The sequence below is a fragment of the Emydura macquarii genome, unplaced genomic scaffold (assembly GCF_026122565.2).
Source record: "Emydura macquarii macquarii isolate MOO-44397 ecotype Brisbane River unplaced genomic scaffold, CSIRO-AGI_Emac_v2 contig_1146, whole genome shotgun sequence".
NCBI classification, from domain to species: domain Eukaryota; kingdom Metazoa; phylum Chordata; order Testudines; family Chelidae; genus Emydura; species Emydura macquarii.
This window is the reverse complement of record NW_027131283.1, coordinates 8963249-8988306: the sequence shown is the minus strand read 5'-3', so window position 1 is coordinate 8988306 and position 25058 is coordinate 8963249. Positions and strand designations below refer to the sequence as shown.

General features: G+C 43.0%; 1 protein-coding gene across 4 annotated transcripts in view; it reads left to right on the top strand.

Annotated features, from left to right (window-relative positions):
• Positions 1 to 25058, top strand: part of FYN (FYN proto-oncogene, Src family tyrosine kinase) — a 189136-nt gene that overhangs the window by 120931 nt on the left and 43147 nt on the right. The window lies entirely within an intron of this gene.

Genomic DNA, 25058 nt, shown 5'->3' with positions numbered 1-25058 from the left:
AATATCCCACCACAATACACACATCTGAAAATATATGCCATTGTTTTTTTATGGAAATTGAAGCTGGAACAAATGAAACTGGGTAGGTAAATGCAAGGATCATGTTTCTCATATTCGCATCGATGAATTATTCACTTTGTTACCATATTTCAGTTAGCTCTGTAAAGATTTACATCTTAGATTCAGAAATCCCATCACAATAATAGAGTTGCCTGCATTGCTCAGACATGCTGTGAGTTGGCATACAATCTACATGGCCTAAAGAGGTATTTAAAGCACATTTATATAAACCAATGTTGACACAGTGTTTGATCATGATCATACTAATGAAAGTGGCTTTGACTCATTCTAGCAGTCCCCTGAATCTTACAAGCACAGAGGAATTTGGGGTGGGGGCAGGGGAAGGCAGTAAATAGTAACGGTAAATAGTAACTCTCTCTAGTATCTGTGCTATTCATATGTGCTCTTCATATAAGTCATAAATCCAAGGTACGAAACAAATACTACTTTTATATTAGATGCTTTTTGTTCTGTACTGGAATGTGGTTCTCTGATTGTATATTGATATGCAACATGATATCAGTGCTCCTTTTCTTAAACACCTGATATTAACATGGTCATTCTACCCCTGCTCAGAAATGTTTTTTAATTGGGTGTAGATAAAGCTCCCTCCCTTTTTTAGTCCTGTTTACATCAACATGTTGGATCTGCCTGCATCCAAAAGAATGATGTCCATATATTTGCTTGGATTTGTATCTTAATTTATTCTCCAGCAGCATTGTCACTTGAGGGTCAGACTGGAATACATTAAACTAGAATTGGGGCAGAAACTGCAGCCAGCCTCAGGTCAATGTTGCCTCTTGAAATGTGCAAAACAGCCACTCTTGGGCGTCATTGCATTAGCTTTCATAGTAGTTCTCAGTCTAGTCTGATTGTATTACAAAGGATGGTCTTGCATTCTCCCATTTAATTTCCTTTCTCTTTGCATCTGGAATTCAAGAATTATCTTAACACCTCTGTCTTATTTTTTATTATATGGAATTTATCATTTCTACAGTATTTTAGAGCTCTTTAAAAATAGTAAAAACAAGAGTCCTGTAGCACTTTAAAGACTAACAAATTTAATTTCTGCAGACGTAAGCTTTCATGGACCGTAACTCACTTCGTCAAATGCAAGAAATAGAAATCAAATGGCAGGTATATATATATATACATCCAAGTTTAAGGAACAACAATGGAGAAGTAGTTGAGGCCTATTCACAACCATTGAATAGGAGGTGAGAATGTGTGAACAGAGAAAATTACTTCTTGTAATGAGAGAGCCATTCCAAGTCCCTGTTTAAACCCAGTTTGATTGTGTCAAGTTTGCAGATCAGTTCAAGCTCAGCAGTTTCTCTTTGAAGTCTGTTTTTGAAGTTTTTTTGTAAAAGTATGGCAACTTTCAAGTCATTACAGAGTGTCCTGGGAGACTGAAGTGCTCTCCGACTGATTTATGGATGTTTCTATTTTTTATGTCTGATTTGTGTCCATTTATGCTTTTGCGTAGTGACAGTCCGGTTTGGCCAATGTGCATGGCAGAGGGGCATTGCTGGCACATGATGGCATATATTACGTTAGTAGATGTGCAGGTGAATGAGCCCCTTATGGTGTGGCTGATGTGGTTAGGGTCTGTGATGGTGTTACTAGAATCGATGTGTGGGCAGAGCTGGCAACGGGGTTTGTTGCAGGGGTATGTACCTGAGTTAGTGATCTTCTTGTATGGTGTATGGTTGCTGGTGAGTATTTGCTTCAGGTTGGGGGGCTTTAAAAATAGTGTTTCTGTGCAAATCTCATGTATGTATGATTAGGAAGTTTACCAGGGCCACGTGGTCTCTTCCAGTAATTAATTTTTTTTATCCTACCTAGTCTCTTATATCTAGATGCAAATAATGCATCATTTAGCATGAATAACAAATCTGTAGAACACATGATTATACTCCAGTATAACAGGACACTGCATTATCTGAGCTATAATGAGGGAATGTGAGTTACTAGGGAAAGGAAGAGAAAAGAAGATCCTGCAAGACATAGACATTGAGTTAAAAATGCACAGTGCTGGGATCCAACATTCAGAAAAGACTCCTTGATAGACACCTAAATATAGCATTGGGCCATTGTGATACATCACAATTCTATCAGCAGTTCTGAGGCTGTGATCTGATCAATTTTCAACTCTGCTGAAATTGACATAGGCTTAACAAAAGTTTTGAAAAAGAATTGCCAATTGCACAATTTGTGTTGCAAGAAACTTCTTGACGGTTGTTCAAGGTATAGGAGAGATTGTTTACCATCGTATCTATCACACTTACACAGCTTTTCCATTCTTCCTAAAACTGTGACCACCTTTACTGCTGTAGCTTAGCTAGTGTGCAGGGTTTCACTTTTTGTTGCAGGAAATTTCCATGACAGTCATTTTGTGTGTTGATGCAGAAACACCAAAGTAGTATCCCAACAGTACAGTGGTATTTTTTTTAACTGACAGGTGCTATATTTAAGCAGACATTTTTTACCAAAGTGACTGAAAGTGACAGACATATTCTCCCCTTTTAATGAACCTGATAAATTGAGACTAATTAAATATAATGAAATGTTTTTATATCAAATAATTATTTTAAATCTCTGGAATGAAATATATGCACCACATTTTAGCTCAAGTCAATTAGATTATTCCATTTGTTTTGTTTTATTTTAAGAATTTTTGTACTGCTGCAGCAATCAATTGTGGTAAGTAGGTTCATTCCAAAAATTTAAAATGAACTGGTGCCAAGCAACAGATCAAAGAACACTCCCTGCCCCCAGCCTTTACCACCCTTACTCACTGTTGGGATTAATACCCTCTGGCTGTGAGCCCAAATTCAGAAAGACAAAAGTGAACAGAAGCTTGTACTGTGTCCTTAAGAATCACCAAACTTAAGTATTGGCAGACTGCAGGAGGGAGCAAATTCAATAGCCAAGGGCCCCTCCAACTGAGAATTCCACCCAAAGACTCACAGTCCACCTGCTAGAATTAAATGCTGGGACTTTACAGCTAAGAGCTTTTTTGGCATCACTTAACTGCCTCAACAGGGTGTAGGGGAAGAAGTGATATATGAGAGAGCCAGTTCCCAGGCCATTCAGGATGCTAGTGAGTAGTGCTTGGGTCAGCTTCTTAGTGCAGTGGTTTTCAACTTGTGGCCTGCAGACCACTGGGGGTTTGCTGAATAAGCTTTCCAAAGGGGTCCGCACCTCCATTTGAATTTTTTTAAATGAAATGAAATGAAAAAAGGTTGAAAATCACTGCCTTAGTGGTCTTTCATACACCAGGAGCAGGGGGGATGGCAGTTTACACGGTTGTCCAAGAGAGATCTTTAGTGGGAACACTAGTGGTGCAAGATTTTTAAAGCCAGAAGGGGCCAATGTGATAATCTAAGATGGCTTCCTGTATAACATAGGCCACAGGACTTCCCTTAAACAATTCTTGCTTCTTCAAGTTCAATAGCTGTGGCTGAACTAGAGCATATTTTTAGAAAAATATCCAATTTCCATTTTAAAATTTCTAGTGGTGGCAAATACAACACAACCCTTGGTAGATTGTTCCAACAGTTAATTACCCTTTCTATTAAAATTTGTAACTTTTTATTTCTACTCTGCGTTTGTCTAGCTTCAGCTTACAATCATTGGATTTTATGATCGAGGACCTGTCAAATCTAGTAGACTAAGCTATCAAATTTCTCTTCCCCATGTGACTACTTATAAACTGTGATCAAGTCATTCCTTAACAGATTCGTCTCTGTGAGGCTCATTGGCAATCATGTCTTGCAATCCTTTAGTCACTTTCATGACTCTTCCCTGAACTTTCTCTAGTTTATTAACATCCTTCTTGAATTGTTGATGCCAGAACTAGACACAGTATTCTAGAAGTAGTCACACAAGTGCCAAATACAAAGGTAATATTCCCTTGTTTATATGTCCATGTGATGCCAAAGAATTACTGCTTCCCAGGATAGAATCCCCCCATTCTGTAAGAATGGCCTGCATTCTTTGTTCATAGATGTATGACCTTACATTTGCCCTCTTCATTATTTATCATTCCCCAGACTTTGTCATCTGAAAATTTTATAAGTAACGGTTTTGTATCTTCTTCCAGATCATTGACAAAAATGTTAAATAGCATATAGCCAGAAACAATTGCTGCAGGACCCCACCAGAAAGGCACCTGATTGATTAATGATTCATTGTTTACGGTTACATTTTGAAGCATATCAGTTAGCCTGTTTTAATCCATTTGTGTGCCATGTTGATTTTGTATCATTCATGTTTTAATCAAAATGCCAAGTAATACCAAATCAAATGCCTTCAAGCTTGTAATCTCATTTTTTTTTTTTAAATTATTTTGACAGGATCTATTTTCCATTTTCCCCCTTAATTATATTACCCTCCTTTAATTCTTTATTAATTGAGCCCCATATCAGCCATTGCATTATTTTGCTGAGGATGGGAGTCAGGCTCACAGGCCTGTAATTACTTGGGTTATCTCACTGATCCTTTTAAAAAATGGCACAAATTAGCTTTCTTCCAGTCCTCTGGAACTTCCCCAGTTTTCCAACACTTACTGAAAATTAAAATTAACAGTCGAGAGAGTTCCTTGGCCAGCTCTCTTAGAATTCCTGGACGCAAATTATCCTGCTCATTTAAAAATGTCTAATTTGAGTAGCTGCTGTTTCCGTTCCAATAGTAACTCAGGATGATGTTAAAGTATAACATCATCATGATATGAATACATCATCTGGCTTTTTTCCAAATGCAAAAAGTCATTTTCTTCCAACTTGTCACTGATTCAAACAGGTAAAACCATTTTTGACAGTGCCACTTTCCCTCCCCTTTTGTCTACATGATCTTTCCAAAATATGTTATAATCAGTAAATCTTCCCAGCAGATTTCAGGAACTAATTAGATTGAATTTATGTTCATAAATAAGCCTTACAATTCCTCTTGTTTGTTGTCCAGGCTCCTAGCATTGGTGTACAGACAATTAAAGAATTTATTTTTTTTACATCCCTTGGTTCATAGATTCATTTTATGCTTGAAATCTTGATTTTGTGCTAAATAAACACTTTGTAACCCTTCTGCCAGTTGGAGTCGGCAGCAACGAGGGCCAGGTTCAATGACTAGGGGCTCCTTTTCAACAATAGAACACAAAACCAGCTCGAGCCCCCACCCAGTAACTTGGACAATTAGACACCATCCCTTGGGTGCCTCTAAGAGTAATACTTCCCCTCTCATAAGCACAGAGTCTGAGTGTAGAAAAGAAACATTTAATAAAAATGAGGGGAAGTAACCAGTCATTAACTTGAGAAACCATTGCAAGCAGGATTCACATGCATAAAACCATGAGCAAAACACCCACCCTAGAGTGAAGGGGGCAGTGTCCTTTTGCCTCAGGTTCTTGAGTTCAGCAACAAAAGTTCCTTCAGTGTTCTCCTCCTTTCACTGCACCCCACTCACAGTTATTGTCCTTAGTCAATACTCAGACTTCAGAGGTGCATCTGTGGAGGTCATTTCCCACCCTGGCAGGGGACAGGGGAAGACGGCACCTTGCTTGCTCCACTGTCTGAGAGCTTGCTCTGGCATCTGCTGCTTCACTCACCACTCTGCCAGCTGCCTGCCAGCCGCTCCACTCTGCACCCTCTGGGATGTCTTGAGGTCCCACCACTTAACACAGCCCTGTGATTTCAGCTGTTAGTGGGGGAGAACCGCACTGCTAATGCAGAGTGGTCAGTGCACCAGAGACACTGTCCCAAAGCAGGTCTAATGCTGGTTATCAGTGATTTCAGCTCTGCTGGTCTACAACAAGATTCTCAATTGAGTCTTAATCAGCTCTGTTGTTACACAATGGAGAGAGGTAGGGTTAAATGGTGTCTGGGATTCTTAGGCAGAGCCCACATCGCCAGGTACAAACACCTCTCTCAACTCCATTGGGCTTTGGCACCCATGTCCCCTGCCTAGCAAGGGCAGTTTATTTGAGGAGGCATCCCTCAATCAATCAGAATATGCCAAGCACAGCTGTGCTGCCCTTGATTCACAAAAGGATAAAGAACACTTTAGTACCCCTACCCCCAATAACAAAGGGACTTGTGATCCAACACCAACCAAATATGATCATTTGTGCAAAGCAGCCCATCATGCTGAGCACCTAGGCAGAGTGGGTGTGCCCATGTTCCTGAAGTCCTCTTCCCCAGCTCATCACTAGATGTCCAGAGAGAGCTCATTCAAACCCTGCTTACACACTCATTTGGTCTCTTTTCACCCTCCCCTTGTCTAGTACTTGTCCTCTAGAAGATTGGTTCCCCTTGTACTGAGTTGGAGGCCTTCCAAATTGTACAGACCTCTCTCCCCACAGATGGTGGATTAGTGCTCCAGTGAACCAAAATGCTTTACCGTACACCACTTATCTAGCTAGGGGTTCACTTCCAGAATCCTCTGTTATCCATTGTGGGACAGGAACGATCTTTGAGAACATTACTTGGACATTTTTTCTCTGTAGCTCCCTGGCAGGGGTGACACAGATACTCAGTGTGGATTGAACCCTGGTATGCCACGGTGGTGGGGGAGGCAAACGTGGTCTCCCCTCTCTCCCCCCCCCCAGTTTATTATCCAATCAACATCCCTGCCCCAGCCCACATGACTGCAGGACTCCTACATTCTCACTTCTGGCTCTTTACTATAGAACCTATAGAACCTGGCTCTGTAAATTGTAAAGATTTAGGCTTTGGCGGTCCCAGTTCAATCTCTTGTGTGTCAGCCGAGATAGTGGCTGTCACATTTGCAGGGATGGCAGTTAAAAAAAAAAAAAAAGAAAAGAAAAGAAACACAAAAACCTGAGGAAGTGTGATTAGCTCTTTGGGGCCAAGCTTGCTAGTGCTTCTTTTTCACTCACTCATGGCTCAGTGCTTCAATGAGTTGTGGCTCAGCTTAGTGGCACCTGCCCCTGCTAGCCTTTGGAGCAGTGGCGTGCCGTTTGCGACACCCCCCCACACACACACACACACACCTCCTGTCGGCGGCAGTTGCTGGACAAGTTCTCAGATTCGCTGTCCCCCTTCTCCAAGCAGGAGTTCGAGGCCATATTGGAAGAAGGGAGATCGGTGGCCAGGGCATCCCTGCATATGGCCTCTGATGCGGTAGATTCTGCAGCCAGGACCATGGCATCAGCAATATCGATGAGGCGAGCGTCACGGTCCAATCCTCAGGTCTCCCGTCTGAGGTCTAGCAGTCCTTCGATGGCGTGGCCCTCTTTGTTGAGCAGACAGATTCCCGACTGCATGGCATGAAGGACTCCAGGGCGACCTTGTGGTCCCTTGGCCTCTATACTCCTTTCTCCTCTGGGAGGCATTTTAAGCCCCAGCACGAACAGCGGTCTGGGGACCACCCCAGCAGAGACTCCTATAAGAGGAAGAACAAATCTTCCAAGAGGCACCATTGCCGTTCATCATCAGCCGGGCCCTAGCCACCATAACCGGGGTCAGAAGCAGCCCTTTTGAAGATGTGCCCAAGAGCAACCTACCAGTTCTTCTCTTGGATCCAACCCCCCTGTCATTTTCTTCTTGCCTAGCCCATTTTCTCCCAGCATGTGCTGCAGTAACATCGGACAGATGGGTACTCAGCATGGTGGCTATTGGTTATACCCTCCAGTTTATTTCACTCCCGCCTTCCCACCCTCCCTCCCTGTCCCTCTTCAGGGACCCCTCTCATGAGCAACTCCTTGAACAGGCGGTGTGAGCGCTCCTGCAGATGGGTGCAGTGAAAGAGGTTCCCAGAGATCTGTGGGGTCGAGGTTTTTACTCCCATTACTTCTTGATCCCAAAGGCAAAGGGAGAACTGAGGCTTATTCTGGACTTAAGGCATGTGAACACGTATCTCAAGAAACTAAAGTTTTGCATGGTCTCCCTAGCCTCTCCATCATCCCCTCCCTGGATCCAGGCAACTGGTATGCTGCTCTTGATTTAAAAAAGGATTCCTATTGCCACATTGCAACTTTCTCCGGTCACAGGAGGTTTCTGAGATTTATGGTAGGAGACAGACACTACCATTTTGCAGTGTTTCCCTTTGGCCTCTCGACTGCACCAAGAATCTTCACCAAGTGTATGTCGGTGGTAGCAGCCTACCTCAGAAGGAGAGGAGTGCAGGTATTCCCTTACCTGGATGATTGGCTCATCAGGGGCAGGTCAAGATCTCAGGTCCAGGTCAGCATATCAATCACCCAAGGTGTTTGTCAGGCGCTGGGGTTCCTAATAAATGAACAGAAATCAGCGTTAGTCCCCGTGCAAAGGATAGAGTTCATCGGGGCAATGCTGGACTCATCCAGAGCCAGAGCATTCCTTCTAGAGGAAAGATTCTGGGCAATGACAGAAATCATTACATGTATTTCGGCTCATCCCCTTACAATGGTGAGGGTGTGCCTCAGCCTCCTGGGCCACATGGCAGCCTGCACCTACGTGTTCCCCAGGCCAGGTTACACCTCAGACTCCTCCAGATGTGGTTGTTGTCAATCTATTCTCCGATCAGGCACTGCCTGGACAGGATATTTGTGATCCCTCTAGAAATACTTACCTCCGTGATCTGGTGGTCGACTCTGGGTCACGTCCTCTCAGGAATGCCCTACGAAACACCTCATGGTTTCCAATGCCTCGGACCGTAGCTGGGGAGCTCACATTGGTTCCTTGAAGACCCAGGGTACGTGGACTTCGGATGAGCTAGGGTTACATATTAATATCAAAGAACTCAGGGCAATTCAACTAGCCTGTGCAGTTTTTTCTGTCTCATCTTACCAACAGGGTGGTGCAGATTCTCACGGACAATACGGCCTCCCTATATTATATCAACAGACATGGGGGGCCAGATCCCCTGCTCTGTGTGTAGAGGCCATGTGCTTCTGGGAGTTCTGCATCAACCAGAATATCCACCCAATAGCGGTTCACCTACCAGGGGTCATCAACTCTTTAGCAGACCGTCTCAGCAGGGCCTTCTTTTCTCACCATGAGTAGTCCCTGCACCCGGAGGTGGTAGCTCATATCTTCCAAAGGTGGGGCAATCCCTGAGTGGACCTCTTTGCCACCAGAGCCAACAGGACATGTCGTCACTTCTGCTCCCGCCAGGAGCTCAGTGCAGGCTCCTTCACCAATGCTTTTCTCCTCCCCTGGTCGGAAGGGCTCCTGTACGTCTTCCCACCAATACCTCTGATCCACAAGGTCCTCCTGAAGATGAAGAGGGACAAGGCACAGGTTATCTTGGTGGCACCAGAGTGGCCCAGACAGTCTTGGTTCGGGATGCTGGTGGAGCTGGCGGGTCCCAGGCATTGTACCCTGCCCCTGAATCTGGACCTTCTGTCCCAGGATCAAGGTCACCTGCTCCAGCCGGAGCTGGCCTCCTTCCACCTGATGGCTTCAATGCTCTGTGGCTGAACCAAGGGGAGCAGGCCTGTTCAACCCAGGTTCAGCTGGTTCTCTTGGAGAGCAGAAAGCCATCAACCAGATCTGCCTATAGGGCCACGTGGAAGCGCTTCACCTGCTGGGTGACTGAACATGGTGTGTATCCAACAGAGGCATCGATCTGTACAATCCTGGAGTATCCGCTCCATTTGAAACGAGAGGGATTGGCCTTCTCATCAGTCAAGGTCCTTGTGGCACCATATCTGCTTTCCACCCATTGGTGGAAGGTAGAACAGTCTTCTCTCATGGAATGATGACTAGGTTCTTCAAAGGGCTGGAAAGGCTTTTCCCACCGATGAGGGAGCCTCCTCCTCAACGGGACTTAAACTTGGTCCTTTCCAGACTTATCAGACCGCTTTTCAAACCCATGGCCTTATGCTCCATTACATACCTGTCATGGAAGGTCGCCTTCCTGCTTGCTATCATGTCCGCCAGGTGAGTGTCGGAGATCAGAACTTCAGCGTCAGAACCACCATACACGGTGTTCTTCAAGGACAAGGTCCAGCTACGACTGTATGCGGCCTTTTTGCCTAAAGTGGACTCCCATTTTCACCTGAATCAGAAGAACTTCCTGTCTGTTTTCTGCCCCAAGCCGCAGAACTCCAGTGAGAAGAGATGCTTGCACACTCTCAACGTGAGGAGGGCCCTGGTGTTTTATATTGACAGGATTAAGTCCTTCCGTTGCTCTACTCAGCTCTTCATGGCAGTTGCAGACCGGATGAAGGGCTTACCAGTTTCCTCGCAGTATATTTCTAAATGGATCATGGCCTGCATCCAGGCCTGTTATGAGCAGGTGGAATCACACCTCTAGTGTCCTTGACAGACCACTCGATGAGGGCGCAGGCATCTTCTGTGGCCTTTCAGGTGCACATCCCTATATTGGACATCTGCAGGGCAGCTACCTGGTCATCGGTACACACCTTCGCATCCCACTATGTGCTGGCGCAGCAAGACCGGGAAGACACTAGCTTCGGTAGAACAGTGCTTCAAAGGTCACGACCCTGAACTCCTGCCTGCCTCCGGAGACACTGCTGGTGAGTAACCTAAATTGGGAATGGACATGAGCAAGCACTTGAAGAAGAAAGAATGTTACTTACCTTGTACCTGTTGTTCTTTGAGATGTGTTGCTCATGTCCATTCCACACCCGCCCTCCTTCCCCTCCATTGGAGTTCCAGCAAGAAGGAACTGAGAAGGAGGGGGAACCGGCAGCACCTATATGAGGATGCACATGCGTGCCGCTGCAGGGGGCGCTAGAGCTGGCTGGTATGGGGACCACTAAGGGAAAAAAAGTTTCCGGCACCATTGCATGTGGCGAGCGCACACACCTAAATTGGGAATGGACATGAGCAACACATCTCAAAGAACAACCGTTTACAAGGTAAGTAGCTGTTCTTTCTCAAACGGGGGTATGCGTATCCCTGGAGGTACACAGAGATCTTCTGGGAGTACATCAACTCATCTAGATTTTTGCCTAGTTTTACAACAGGCTACATAAAAAGCACTAACAAAGTCAGTACAAACTAAAATTTCATACAGACAATGATTTGTTTATACTGCTCTATATGCTAAACACTGAAATGTAAGTACAATATTTATATTCCAATCAATTCATTTTATAATTATATGGTAAAAATGAGAAAGTAAGCAATTTTTCAGTAATAGTGTGCTGTGACACTTTTGTATTTTTATATCTGATTTTGTAAGCAAATAGTTTTTAAGTGAGGTGAAACTGGGGGTACGCACGATAAATTAACTCCTGGAAGGTGTACAGTAGTCTGGAAAGGTTGAGAACCACTACAATAAAAGATTACCTCATCCATCTTGTTTCTCTAATATCCTGGAACTGACACAGCTACAACTACACTGCATAAGGTGGTCTGTCATTTCCATATCCTAGCACTGGTCACGCTTTCAATCCATGGACAGTAGTTTTTCACTGTAAGCCTCAAACTTTTTTTTCACTGTTTTCCAGTTCTTAAAATGTCTGCTAAAATGGGTTGAACTTTGTCTTACCTCCATGACCCAGGCATGTCTGTCTTAAGCCAATGATCAAGCAAACAGGGTTTAACCCAAGTTACCTGAAAACTTTTGTAAATTAAATGTCTGACAATAGTTTGGTAGCATGGTTAAAACACCAGGCCAGGCATAAATCTTTATATTTAATTTGTTACTATAAAGAAACAAAAAACTGTTTTCTGGAGACCTGAAACCACAGTAGTAATAGCTGAGTTTTTAAAATATAGTTCTTGCTAGTAAAGTACTAAAATGTTTCTGCATTGCAGTGTAGACAAAGTCATCATTTCTGTTTATTACTGGCATGTACTGTAACCTTTTCTTTCAGGTACAGACCTTGTCATAGTTAGTTCAGGCCTTTCTCACCTTGAGTCATGTTACTTCATAGGGATGCACCTTCAGTCAATTCTGAAATTACAGTTAGTGCAGAATGCATCTGGACATACAAAGCACATCACTCCTGTGATCTGCACTGACTATAGTGTTCTTTTGCTGCTTTAGGATTGGGTGGGGGGCGGGTGAGAGAGTATTTATAATTAAAAAGCCTGAAAGCTCTTTACTGTTTTTTTTTCTTTTTTCTTTAAAAAGAATGTCTTATCAGGTCTTCCCATGGGGTTTGCTAGATTTTTACCCTTGAAAGACCTAAATATATGGACTGAGTTCTCAGTCCCAAAGTGAAAGGGGATAGGTGCTGAATCTCTAACAAAAGCATTTTTATTCTAACTGTTCAGGCATTTGAGCCAAATAGACATTAACAAAAACAATAAGAGTTTTAAATTATCTGATTATAAATCACCTCTTATGTGTCAGGTATCAACTTGCATGGTTTCCTTGATGTCATATCCTATTAGTGCTTCAATCATAGAACCTTCCATGAGAAACGGGGTAGGAGATATCTGAATTTCTCATGCCAAAAAGACAATCGGACAAAACATTCTGAGAGGAAGAAAACCTTCCTGGCTGCCTCTTGTACATCATAAAGAAGCAAACTAGATCTCAAACTTTCCCTTTCTCATTGCAGTTCATGTTTAGAGTCTCGTCTATCACACACACATGCACACATACACACACACACAGACAGAGTAAATTGGATTAAACTTTTATTAATCCTGAAAAGTTTCTAAAAATCAGAACAGTGAAAAATTCAGAACAGGATGAATCTGCAAAGAAAAAAATTGAAGGGACAAATACCTGCAATCATCTATCTATTTCCTGTTGGGGAAAAAAAGAATAATCGATAGGAGTCTCCATTTCACTTCTTTCTGGGATGAAATGACTATGCCCTTTATAGTGATTGTTCTTTTGAAGGTCAACTAGATTATATATGTTAGAGGAGTATTTTTAAAATGTACATTAAAAGTTAGGCCTGGTCTACACTACAAAGGTAGGTCAAACCACTTATGTCACTCAGAGTGTGAAAAATATACACCCCCAAGCGATGTAGTTAAACCCACCAAACCCCCAGCATAGACAGAGCTAGCTTGATAGAAGAATTCTTCCGTCAACCTAGCTATAACCTCTCTGGAAGGTGGATTATCTATGCTGATGGGAAAATCCCTCCCATCAGTTTAGGTAGTATTTACACCCAAGCACTACAACGGTGCAGCTGTGCTGCTGTAGCATTTTAAGTGTAGACAAGCCTTAGAATCTGTAGCTCAAAATGCTCCTGTATGCTGTCCACCCACATTCTTAAGCCCATCAATCTGAGTGGCACAGACAGCTGGGTATAGTTAGAATGTAACTTGAGTATCTTTGTTACATGTATCTTTACACTCAGAACCAACATTTCACCCACAGTTCTATTCCTTGTTTTAATTAAAATATCCTGCAATAAGTTATGTGTTTATCTTGCTTAGTTATTGGTGTTAACCCTTAAAAAAAGCTTTGAAATTAACTCCTTATTAGAACGAAGGAAAGTAATTAATTCATTTCTAGACTCAGTCTGCCACATACTGAAATAGTGCACTCATTTCAAAAACTGAAGGCTTTCTTTACCAGGGTAGCTATAAATGCTTTTTTCTTTAAGAAAAATTACAATTTATAAGCTTGGATTCTGAACAATGCAGCAGAACATATCTAACCTACAGACCTTCCGAGCTGTGGATTTCAATGTTGTCTGCTTTTAATAAATCAAGTAAAACAACAACTACCTGAAATGATCTAAATGGTTCAACTTTAAGACACTGCAATTCTGACTGAAACTGGCATGCCATAGAGAGTGAAAAAGAATTCACAGTTTCTAAGAAAGATGAGGCCATAACATTCACAAAATCATCTGGCAAGGAAATGCTATAGCAACTAGTAAGAGTGGCAAAGTGGTCTTTTGTTGGAGTTTGGAGGGTGAGCCTCCTCCTCTTTCTTTTGTTGCATTGGGGAGTTTTTGATTACGCCTGCTCAAACAGACGCTTTGTGCTGATGTGTTTTCTTGTGGATTTGCCAGGTGACCCCTGACCCTTCGGCAGCAGGCCATTTCCACCACAACAACTGTTCCTTAAACAAGCGCAGCAAGTGAAGTCAGTTTTTGCCACTGCTGCCAGATGGAACACTGTCTTTCCTGTTCCTCTCTAGCTGATGGTGAATATAGCCTAGGTTTTTACATTAAAGCAATACAGGAATCTGAATATCCACTGAATATCAACATTAGGAAGGTATGTATATTTCTCAGACCATCATCTAAATCTTTGCTCCTTTGATTCAGTTGCCACCAATGTGTACTCATGGACATCTCTGCTATTGATCACTCTGGCAGAGAGGACCAGTATGTCCCTTGACCTCTCTTATATACATGTATCCTGTCCAGTGTCTGGGCTTCAGTGCTGGCTGACCAGGGGCAGAAATACATGGCATAACTAAAGTCAGGTATCAGAGACTGAGAAAAGGCCATTACAGGAAGAAGGTAGGCAGGCAAGGAGGGCCATAGTCCTCTACAGGGTTTATGATACAAACTAAATATTATTAGCTTTCTCTTATATTATGTATATCCCAACAGTTTGCCATGTTTTCTCTGGGGGCTTCATCTCTTGCCGCCACTCAAGTGTCAAAGAATGACAAAATGGATTTGGCACCCTGAAGCTCAGAAACAAGTTCTGTTGGTCGGTGGCAGTAGGAGCCTTTCATTCTCCTAAAACGTTACTTGGCTTCATTTTAGAAAATTCCTTTATATAAATCTTTCAGCAGCTCCTTTTAGATTACTGAAAATAATCGGAGCACTCAACTCTTCAAATGGCCTTTGCTTTGGGCCAGTGTAATGCAGCAATAGGAATTCGTTTAGAGCACATCTTCCAGCTGTACCTCCAATAGATGTGAGTCGTCGCTCGTTATCAGCTTACTCGTGCTGCTCAGACTGCTAGTTGCCTCAGGCAAGCAGGTAATTATAAAATGCTGAAACTTTGTGCTCTTACAACTAAGTAAGAACTGGGGGTAAAGCTTGAAAGGACAGCTCTTTTAACAATCAAATTTATGCAGCTGGATCTTTCATTGTTCCTGTTTGTCACATGAATCTGCTGTTTAAACACCTTCCCTGATTTTTTGTTGTTACACAGTAAGGTTTTGACCATGGCATGGTTTAATTTTCTGTGTATCTTTAATAATCCCATTATCAAGTCATAGACACTTTTTAAAAAATCACAGAAGATTGAGCCCTTTCCCATGATCCTGTCAACTATAAAAATAAGTGTGTAATAAAAGACTGAGAAACAATAAATGGTGTTCAGAAGTGTTGCATTTTAATATTTGCAGAGCATCTTCATGAAGTGTTCTCTAATTCCAGCAAACTATAGAATCACTGATAGACCCAAAATGAAGGTGGTCTTCAGAAAACTTCTGAGAATTTAAAAAATAGTGAGAGTTGACCCATTCTATTGTATATATTACGCTTGTTTAGAACTTTTTAAAAAGTGAATAATTGAGTAAAAACCTGTAACTACTATGAGTACCAGAGTAAATCTACGAAAACTGAGGACACTAAATGGATTGGCCTGAATCTTCAACAGTTGCTAACTTTGAACACCTTGCTTTTAGTGCTCAACTTGAATCAGCTGTTTAAAGAGTCCTGATTGTCAGAGTTGATGCTCAGGACTTTCCGAAAATCACATCCCGCTGAGGTGCCTCAAGCTAGGTTTCGAAAAACTGAGGCACATCCAGTCAATTTTTACTCTTGATAATTTAGGCCATTACTTTTAGTCTCCAATAGGCCCCAAAGATGAATCACAAGGCAAAATTAATTATATTAAGCCCAAATGTTAATGTTCGTTTATCCCCTCAAACCAGATTGTATGAGGCATACTACACACAAAAAGATTGAGGTTAATTTTTAAAAATTACTTAATTCTTCTTTGCAAAAATCCTACTTTGTCCTTCCTGGTTTACTGACAGTAACCCCAGAATGTGATATTGTGTATATCAGAAATCTACTGTAATTCATTCAACTATGGTGTCTTTGATGTCATAGAATGATGTATTCCAAGATATTTTCAGCAAAACAGAAAATATCAAGAGGATATCCTAGAGGGAAAACTTTTAAACTTCTGTGTTCAGATGCTGCTTTTGGTTAAGGAGGACGTTTATCATATATACTGAGTAAAAGCCCAGATTTTCATTTTTCCTAAGTAGTTCCCCTTTTTCCAACTTCCCTGCTAGTAATTTCTAATCAATCTCTAAGAGTTAATTAAAAGCACCATTTATGTTCACCATTTATTCTCTCCTGCCTTTTCGCATCCTCCATTGAAAGAAATTCACCAAGGAATTTACTTTTCAGTCAATTCTAGTTATAAAAAACAGGAGAGAGGAAGAATATATCCCTGCTGGATCTCAAAGTGTCTTTGTCAACATGAAGCACTTCAGTTTGGAGATGGAGGGATCTGTCACCATTGCAATAGATTTAAGGGTAGGGGCCATGGCGACAATAGACCTATGAGCTGCTCTGTATCTTCCTTCATCTTGTACTTCCTCAGTTCTAGTGAAAACTGCATTTGCAATTAGAACATTATTTTTAAAGTAGCAGCTTGTGGAATATTCTCCAGAATTCAGAATTGCAGTAGAGGGCTGTAAGACTCTTCATAAAGTTTTTAATTAGCAGGAAGAAATACAATAATCCACTCCAAACCTGGCCCCAGCCAACTTCTTCCTGATGGTTTTTAGTTACAGGAACTAGAGTAGTATGATTTGTCAGCTTTGGTGTAGCTTGAGAATCAAAAAGTATTGAACTTCTCATTTAAATGCCTTAGTGAAAAATATTACAGAAATTTCTGTGGTGCTCCGGCTTTCCTCTGGGCTTCAGAAACTAGACAAGGAAAAGCTCCACAGAATAGGGAACAATGGAACAGTTGCAGTATTTGGGATATGATCAGGCTGCCCAACACGTCCCTCCCTTCCTGGAAAGGAGTTGACTAATAGCTGTCCCGTAAGGTAATGGGGCTTCTGCCCCTACCGTGGAACCTAACACGTACGTCTCAGTCTGTGCTCCTAATGAATCAAACTGTTATACAATTGCGGTATAGTAATAACTGCTACCTTCACTAAAGAAGCAGAAGCTCTCCGTGCGGAGGCCCCAAAACACAAGTTCTAAGACAAGTAATTTCCATAGTGGAAAGCATGTGCTTAATTTTTAGCATATACTTAAATTTCAGTGATTCTTCGAGTGCTTGCTCACATCCATCCATGCTAGCCGTGCAGGTGCCACATGCCCAGTTGCTGCAGATTTTTCCCTTAATGGTATCCATAGGGCTGGCCCTAGCGCCCTCTGGAGCCCTGCGCACATGTGCTGGTATAAGGGGTGTCTTCTTACTGCCCATGTCAGTTGTTTGGAATGACCTTCTTACTCTTGCAAGTTTTTCCCAATAATGGTTTGGACTCTGATCTATTGTATATAGTTTATAGTTAGCAAATTTATTTTGTAGTAGTGTAAATAGCCTAGTTAGTTGCTCCAGTCTTGGAGGGACATCATTGCAGGGACTGGGCTTGCTCTGGTCTCCGGGCTTGAGGCCATGCACCTCCTGTGGCAAGCCTGTGCCTGTGGGCAACCTGTATTCAGCCTGTTTAAAGTGCCTCAGGGAAGCTCATGTTAAGGAGAAGTGTGAAATCTGCAAAGGCTTCAGGCCAAGGACCCAGAAAGATGGAGACATTCGCCTGAAGGATCTACTAATTGAGGCCGCTCTCAGACTGTCCTTCGAGCCATCCCACTCACAGTTGGCACTGAGTATTTCAGCCTCCATGCGAAGTGCACCACTAGCACATTGCTCTTCCTGGCACTGTTCTCCTTCCCCGGTACCAAGGAAGAAATACAAGGAGCAGCATGTGGAGAGAGGGCACTCTCCAGCACCAAAGAGGGACAAGAAGGGAGTAACTAACATAATGAGACCCATGCTGGGCTACTTGTACTGCCCAGAGATGTGACCCTGATGAGGGGCCCGAGCCCGGTTCAGGACCTACCTCCAACTCCAGGGAGCAGTCGTGGTACCTCCCACCTGCAGGCCCTCTCAACCTCGGAGGCCTTCCAGGCTGCAAATGACTCTGTGTCCCTCCCGATACCATCCATCCCCCCTTCCCCCCCAGGTCCAGTGCCGGTCTGGGCTACCAGGGATAGAAGGGCTCAAGGGACGGAGAGCTCCTTCGCAGCACTGGCAGTAGGGAGCACCTTTGAGGGAGAAGCCTCACATGGCGCCGGGACAGCAGTCCCTGACCCAGCATTGGTCATCAATCCCCCAGCACAACCTGAAGGTGGAACCGGGCATGGCTCCTCCATGGTCTCCAGGAGAAGACTGTGAGTCTGAGGTGGAGTCCGAGGTAGAGTCCTTCATCCTGCTGAAGAAGTACCAGTATCCATCATACCCTCCAGACTTCAACACTGGCCCCACAGCTGCCACTTGGCTACCGGGGTACTGGCCCATGTAGTGGCAGTATTGGAACTCAGTGGTTGTACTCAGCCATATCCAAGAGGCGAGACACAATACCATTCTGACGGGCACCGAGACCCAACTCTGGCTCCAACCCCGGTATCGAGGTCGTGGAAGTGACCCCAATGGAGGCGGTTCAAATGGAGGAGGAAGCACCAGTCCCTCCCATGGCACTAGCATAGTACGGGCCACCCATTGTGTCTTGAATCTTAGTTTATTTACAGAAATTGCCACTGGTTCTGGTACAGAGAACAGAGTTCATAGGGGTAGTGCTCAACTCCACTCTGGCCAGGGCCTACCTGTCAGAGGCCCAGTTCCGAACTACGTTGGATCTAATTGCCAGCATCACAGCTCACCCACTTACAACTTCCTGAGGATGCCTCAGGCTGCTAGGTCACATGACAGCGTGTACTTACATGGTGCAATATGCGAGGCTACGCCTCAGTCACCGGTTCTGCTCTGTGTGAGGGCTCAGCAAAGGCTCTCTGTCCGACGCCTTCCTGCTGTCATGGGTGTGTGTGCTACTATATGTCTTTCTACTGATCATCTTGATTCTAAAGATCAAGCAGGACAAGGCAAAAGTTATCTTGATAGCTCCAGCATGGCCATGCCAGCATTGGTTTGGTATGCTTCTGGACCTCTCAGTAGCAATTCCAATAGAGCTCCCACTATGTCTAGACTTGATTTTGCAAGACCAAGGCCAGTTGGTTCACCCAAACCTTGTCTCTCTACACCTGATGGCATGGCTAAACCCCGAGGAGCGCACCTGCTCAGAGCAGGTCCAGCAAGTCTTGCTAGGTAGCAGGAAACCTTCCACCAGGGCTACCTACCTAGCTAAATGGAATCATTTCACTTGTTGGGCCTCAGAACAGAATCTTTCTCCATCTCAGTCTTCACTGCAGTCCATCTTGGACTATTTGCTCCACCTGAAACACTAGGATCTGACTCTGTCTTTAGTCAAGGTTCATTTGGCAGCCATCTCCCTGGTCCAGGGCATATCAGTCTTCTCTCACAAGATGACAATCAGGTTCCTCAAAGGTTTAGAAAGGCTCTACCCACAGATCTGCGACTTGATTCCCCCATGGGACCTAAACCTGGTCTGGTCAAGGCTCACGGGCCCCCCCTTTGAGTCATTGGTGTCTTGTTCTGTACTGCACCTCTCATGGAAGGTCGCCTTCCTTGTGGTGATTACTTTGGCCAGAAGGATCTCTTAAATTAAAGCCCTGACTTCAGAACCCCCTTATATGGTGTTCTTCAAACACAAGGTCTAGCTGCATTCCCATCTGGTCTTCCTACCAAAGGTGGTGTCGCAGTTCCAGGACATTTGTCTACCTGTCTTCTTTCCAAAGCCTCACAGCACCGATGAGGAATCTTGGCTACATACTTTAGATGTTAGACATACTTGTGGAGGGAAGGGAAGCGGCACTCAGGTGGGCCGGCGCTGAGGTGAGGTGAGGTTTGGTGCAGGCTGGCGGCACTCCGGGGCTAAGGCGGACTGGCTAGCCTGGGGCCGGGATAGGTCGGCAGGCTGGCCAGCCACAGGGTAGCCTGGGGGTGAGGGAGCTGGTGCTCGGGCAAGCCAGCATGGCATGGGCCAGCAGCGCTCCAGTGACTGGGAGTGCTTGGGCCGGCAGCTGGGGGCAGACTGGCCAGGGCCAGCCCTTTGGCATGGCACAGGCCGGTGGCGCTTGGGCCAGCAGCTGGGGACGCTCGGGCCAGTGGCTAGAGGCGGACTGATCAGCTCAGGGCCGCATGGGTCAGTGGTCCAGCCAGCCACAAGCTAGCCTGGGGATGAAAGGGGGGTGGCAGTGTTTGGGCTGGCCAGTAGCTGGAAGCACTTGGACTGGCAGCACTCCGAGGGCTGGGGCAGACCGGCCAAGTCTAGCCCGAGGGCAGGCCGGCGGCGCTCCAGGGGCTGGGGCAGACCAGCTGGGCTGCAGCTGGGTGTGTTGGGGTGGGGCAGTGCTCAGGCCGCCCAGCTGGGAGCGGAGCTGTGGCGTGAGAGGGGGTGAAAGGGGCGGGGCCAGGGGCTAGCCTCCCCGAACAGGCAGTTCATGAGCCGCCCATGTCCACCCTCCAGCTATCATAACAGCTCATTCTACAAGAGCACAGGCATCAGTAGCACCATTTTTTGTGCACAGATCCATCCAGGACATCTGCAGGGCTGCGACATGGTCATCGATCCAGACCTTTGCATCCCACTATGCCATCACCCAACAGGCCCATGACAATGCCAGTTTTGGGAGAAGAGTATTGCAATTAGCATGTCCAGGAACTCCTAGCCCACCTCCAGAGATGCTGTTTGTGAGTCACCTAGCATGGAATGGACATGAGCAAGCACTCAAAGAAGAAACAATGGTTACTAATCTTTCGTAACTGTTGTTCTTCAAGATGTGTTGCTCACGTGCATTCCATGACCTGCCTTCCTAGCCTGCTGTCAGAGTTCTCAGCAAGAAGGAACAGAGAGGGTGCAGAGCTGGCAGCACCCCTTATACCAGTGCATGTGCTTGTGCTCCAGGGGACACGAGGACCAGCCCTCCGGTAACACTAAGGGGAAAAGTCTCCAGCAACTGCACACGTGATGAGCACACACCTCGCATGGAATGGAAATGAGCAACATATCTTGAAGAACAACAGTTACGAAAGATTAGTAATCTTTTTTCACTGAGACTTAAATACGTGCATAAGTGATATCCTGAACAGGGATGTTTTCCTAACTCAGGGCCATAGTATGACAAGCAGCACTTCAACCTCATGCCTCGACCCCCATGTGGTCAGAATACTTCTGTTATGAACAAATATCCCATAGTGTTTTACTTACATATGGAACATATTTAGGCTTGGCACAATTCAATTTTAATTTTTTATTATTGTGATGAATAATACCAACGTTTATTTTTAAGCATTTTTTTTAATTTTTGATTTTTAAATGTTCACAGTTGCAAGAGAAAATGTAAGTGAGAATTCTTTAATGACAGTAGACACATAGATTCAAAAAGTTAAAGCTTTATCACTTAAAACACAAGCTGTCATCGTATGTCGAAATTTTAGCCTGAAATCAAACTCTAATGTTATCAACCAGCATTTTTCTGTGCCTATCTGTAAATTTTGACCATTATTGATTGGAAATATCTTTTAGTTGGTTTGTATGTGTACACTGAAATCAATGTTTGTTGACATTTACAAAAAAAATCTAATCCTTCCAAGCCTAAAGATATTGCTTAGTTTAATGTACGTGAAGCAGAGGCTGCTGTGCAGAAATTAACTGAGATATGTAATTGTGTATAACATTGACCTGCTTCTTGACTGTTCTGTTCAAAATTTCATAGCATGGCAAGGAGCCTGCTTAAGTCAGATTCAGCTCATTTGGCTGCTCTTCTGCCTTCCAACAGGAAACAATTAGTATGGCTGCAGAGAGTGGGAGGAAAGCAAGAACAAGAGCTTACACAAATAATTTTGTTATCGTTAACATTTTCAGTGTTTCTAGCCTGTTCGTTAAACATATTTGTTTCTTTTTCAATAAAAATGAAATGGTTCTAGCAAAGTGCATGATATATTCCCCCATATTAAAAAAAAAAAAAAAAAAAAAAAGGTTTGCTTGTTAAAGTTCTAAAATTAAAATGCATCTTAATGATTACATGTCTATCACATTCCATAAAAATAATCTGAGGGGTATCAGGGAAAGAGCTGTGAGAAACAACTTAATATTGAAACAAAACCTCACTTAATGAACCTAGAATTTGTGAATAAATAATTTTATTTTTAACGTTGCCCTAGTATAGGTTAGCTTTTGTTGATTTTTAGTCTTGGCTTCTATCTAAAATAGTTTTCAGAATCAATAATCTTCCAGAAAAAATGGGGAAGTGTTATTTTAGTAGATAAAAGAAGATTGAGACTAATTAAATATTAATCAAAAGTAATGAAGTTTAAGTACTACAATAGTATAAATAATAATGACAGAATTTGTTTTGTGTTTTTATCCAAGAAGAATGTTTCTGCCACTTGGAAAGAAACTATTATGGCTAGGATAACACCAAATATTCTGCAGTGTAGTTACCAGATTCCAGATAGTTAACAGGGACAAGAAAGAGGCAAATCCAATAGTAGATATTTTCAGCTGTCACTAAGGAAGTCTTATAAAACATATACACTTTTTATATTGCTCATGAAAATGTATGTTTCAAGACAAACTAGAAACATATGGTGATTGTTTGCATTTGAAAAGTTAACGATAATTAAGCCATTTATTTGCTTTTCTAGCAACACCAATGACAAATTATGAAATCGCCACATGACACAGTAAATTATATGTCTGAGACATACTGCATTTCCTAATGGAAACTTGTTCATTTACCAAAAGTTGCACAGCGTGTTGGATGAACAATGCAGTATGTTGATCTCTTGAGAGGTTGGTGTCAATTTGTTCCAGATTTTGTTTGGTCATCTCAGCTCTGCCACTAGTGAACATGTTTCCAACCTTACAAAACTGTAAATGCTGACATTCGGTGGGTCTGTTCTTTGATAATGAAGGAGATTAGTTCTTGCAGTCTAGTCATTGATATAACTAGAATAGTGATGTTGAATGAAGGTATTTATTATCTGCGAAAACCCTGGAGTAATCTTGAATCATTTCCAGCAATGTGTTTGTGCATTCTCCCAGATGTAACTACGCATGATATAATTTGTTGCCTAGTTAGTTTCTTTGAGCCAGGAATGGACAACTTTTCAAAGTCTTGGCATGAAAAGACGCATGTATGTTACACCCTCTGTCACCATTTACAAGGTACTACAATCAGTCAGTCTTTATACTTGAGCTGTCTAGACATTGTAACTGAGTTGAAAAGGACAAATGAAAGAAAAAGCCCTCTCGATCAGACCTTTTTTCATTCTGCACCCAACTCTGACTCACAAGCAGCACACCAACAAGAAAAGATAATGCAGCAAATATCAGGCTAAAAAGCCACTGGATTGGGACAGGAGAAAGAATTGACAGTTCAGAGGTCCTCTGTTAATATTTGTTTATGATTAACATGCAAAAGTATTAATCTTGAAGATCTCTGTATGTGTTCATTGGTAGTATGATTTTCTAATTTATTCACTCTTTCAGAATTCTTCTCTTTAATAATTTTACTTTTGGGGCAATTGTAATTTTAACTTCTTCTGACTGACTGACTGACTGAACATGTCAATCAAATACGTAGGCCCAGCTCATCAGTTGCTGAAAATCAATGCACAAACTCACAAACTTCAATAGCGCTATTTCAATTTATACCACCTGAAGATCTGCATTTATTTTTTTTCCGTTTGCAAGTTTTTTGGGTTCACCTCTTCTCTTTTTTCCTTCTCCTCTGCCGTCTCACCTTTTTCAGTGCCAAAATGGGAAAAGGAAAAAGGGAGAGAAAGGAAGCAGGGGACAATCTTTTTGTCAAAGGGAAAAAATAATCTAAAAAATGAAAAATGTCACTGAAAATGTCATTTATATAAAGTAATAAACTCTGCTTGACAGTAAAATGTTTTCATGTTAAAAGTTTTATTCTGCTCTATCATTTACCTCTTGAGAGACTCTTTGATTTCTTAATACTTTGCACTTTCACGCATGTTCAAATGCCTTGTATTTCTTTACTTTTTTCTTGATTAGGAATTTCACTCACACTGTCACTATTCATTGGTTTAGATTTGTATGGCTTGCCTTCTACCTTAGGGGCTAAATCCTCATAACTGCAAAGCTAGATGTGCGTGACTCCTATTTGATTTCTTACTTTTATCTGACGGCTGGACCTTGTTGTCCTATTTAAAGTTGCAGTAGTGTTTATAGTGTCCACGAGAACATCTTTTCAATAAAACCTATTTTATTATCATTTAATTAAAATTGTGGAGAGAATTTCCAAACAATTTACTTAAGAAAATGTAATTTTCTACTGAAATGTCAAACTTTTAATTCGATTTACATTGAAATAATGATCATTCATTAGCAGTGTTTGAGAGAGAAATAAATGAAGTGAGTAGGTGGCACTTACAGCTATGTAAGGACATCTTTTTAAAGGAAGAAGAATTTCAAGTGTACCAAAGAATAGTATAACATTAGTTTGAAATACCGATAGGATTCTTGAGTCTGATAAGACCAATTTAAACTCATTAGCGGCCCTAACTGCACCAGGGTTGGGCAGCCCTAAATAAAGGAATCATAACCTGCCCCCTGCAGCTTCCCTTCACTCTGAGGGTGTGTCTACACTACAACTGGAAGGACACTTCACAGAGCAAACAGGCAGACACGCTCGCTCTGGTCAAGCTAGTGCATTAAAAATACCAGGCAGTGTAGCCAGGGGTAGCATGGGCTGCAGCTTGGGCTAGCTGCCAGAATATGTACCCAGGAGGTCCAGGCAGATTTGAAAGCTTTGCTTTTCAGCCTCTTCGGTTGCCATTTCTCTCTTCCATGGATCTCTAGTGTTTTGTGGCTTCATTTCTGTCATTCTTACCCTACTTCATCATGTCTGTCTGTTGCATCATGGCATCAGCATTGCCTTACCTCCATGTGAAGTCAGTGGGAGCTGTTGGTTGCTCAGCAATTTTGAAAATGAAAGCATTTTTTTAGATGCCTAAATACAGATTTAAGAGGAGAATTTCACAGGAGCCTCCTCGAACAAA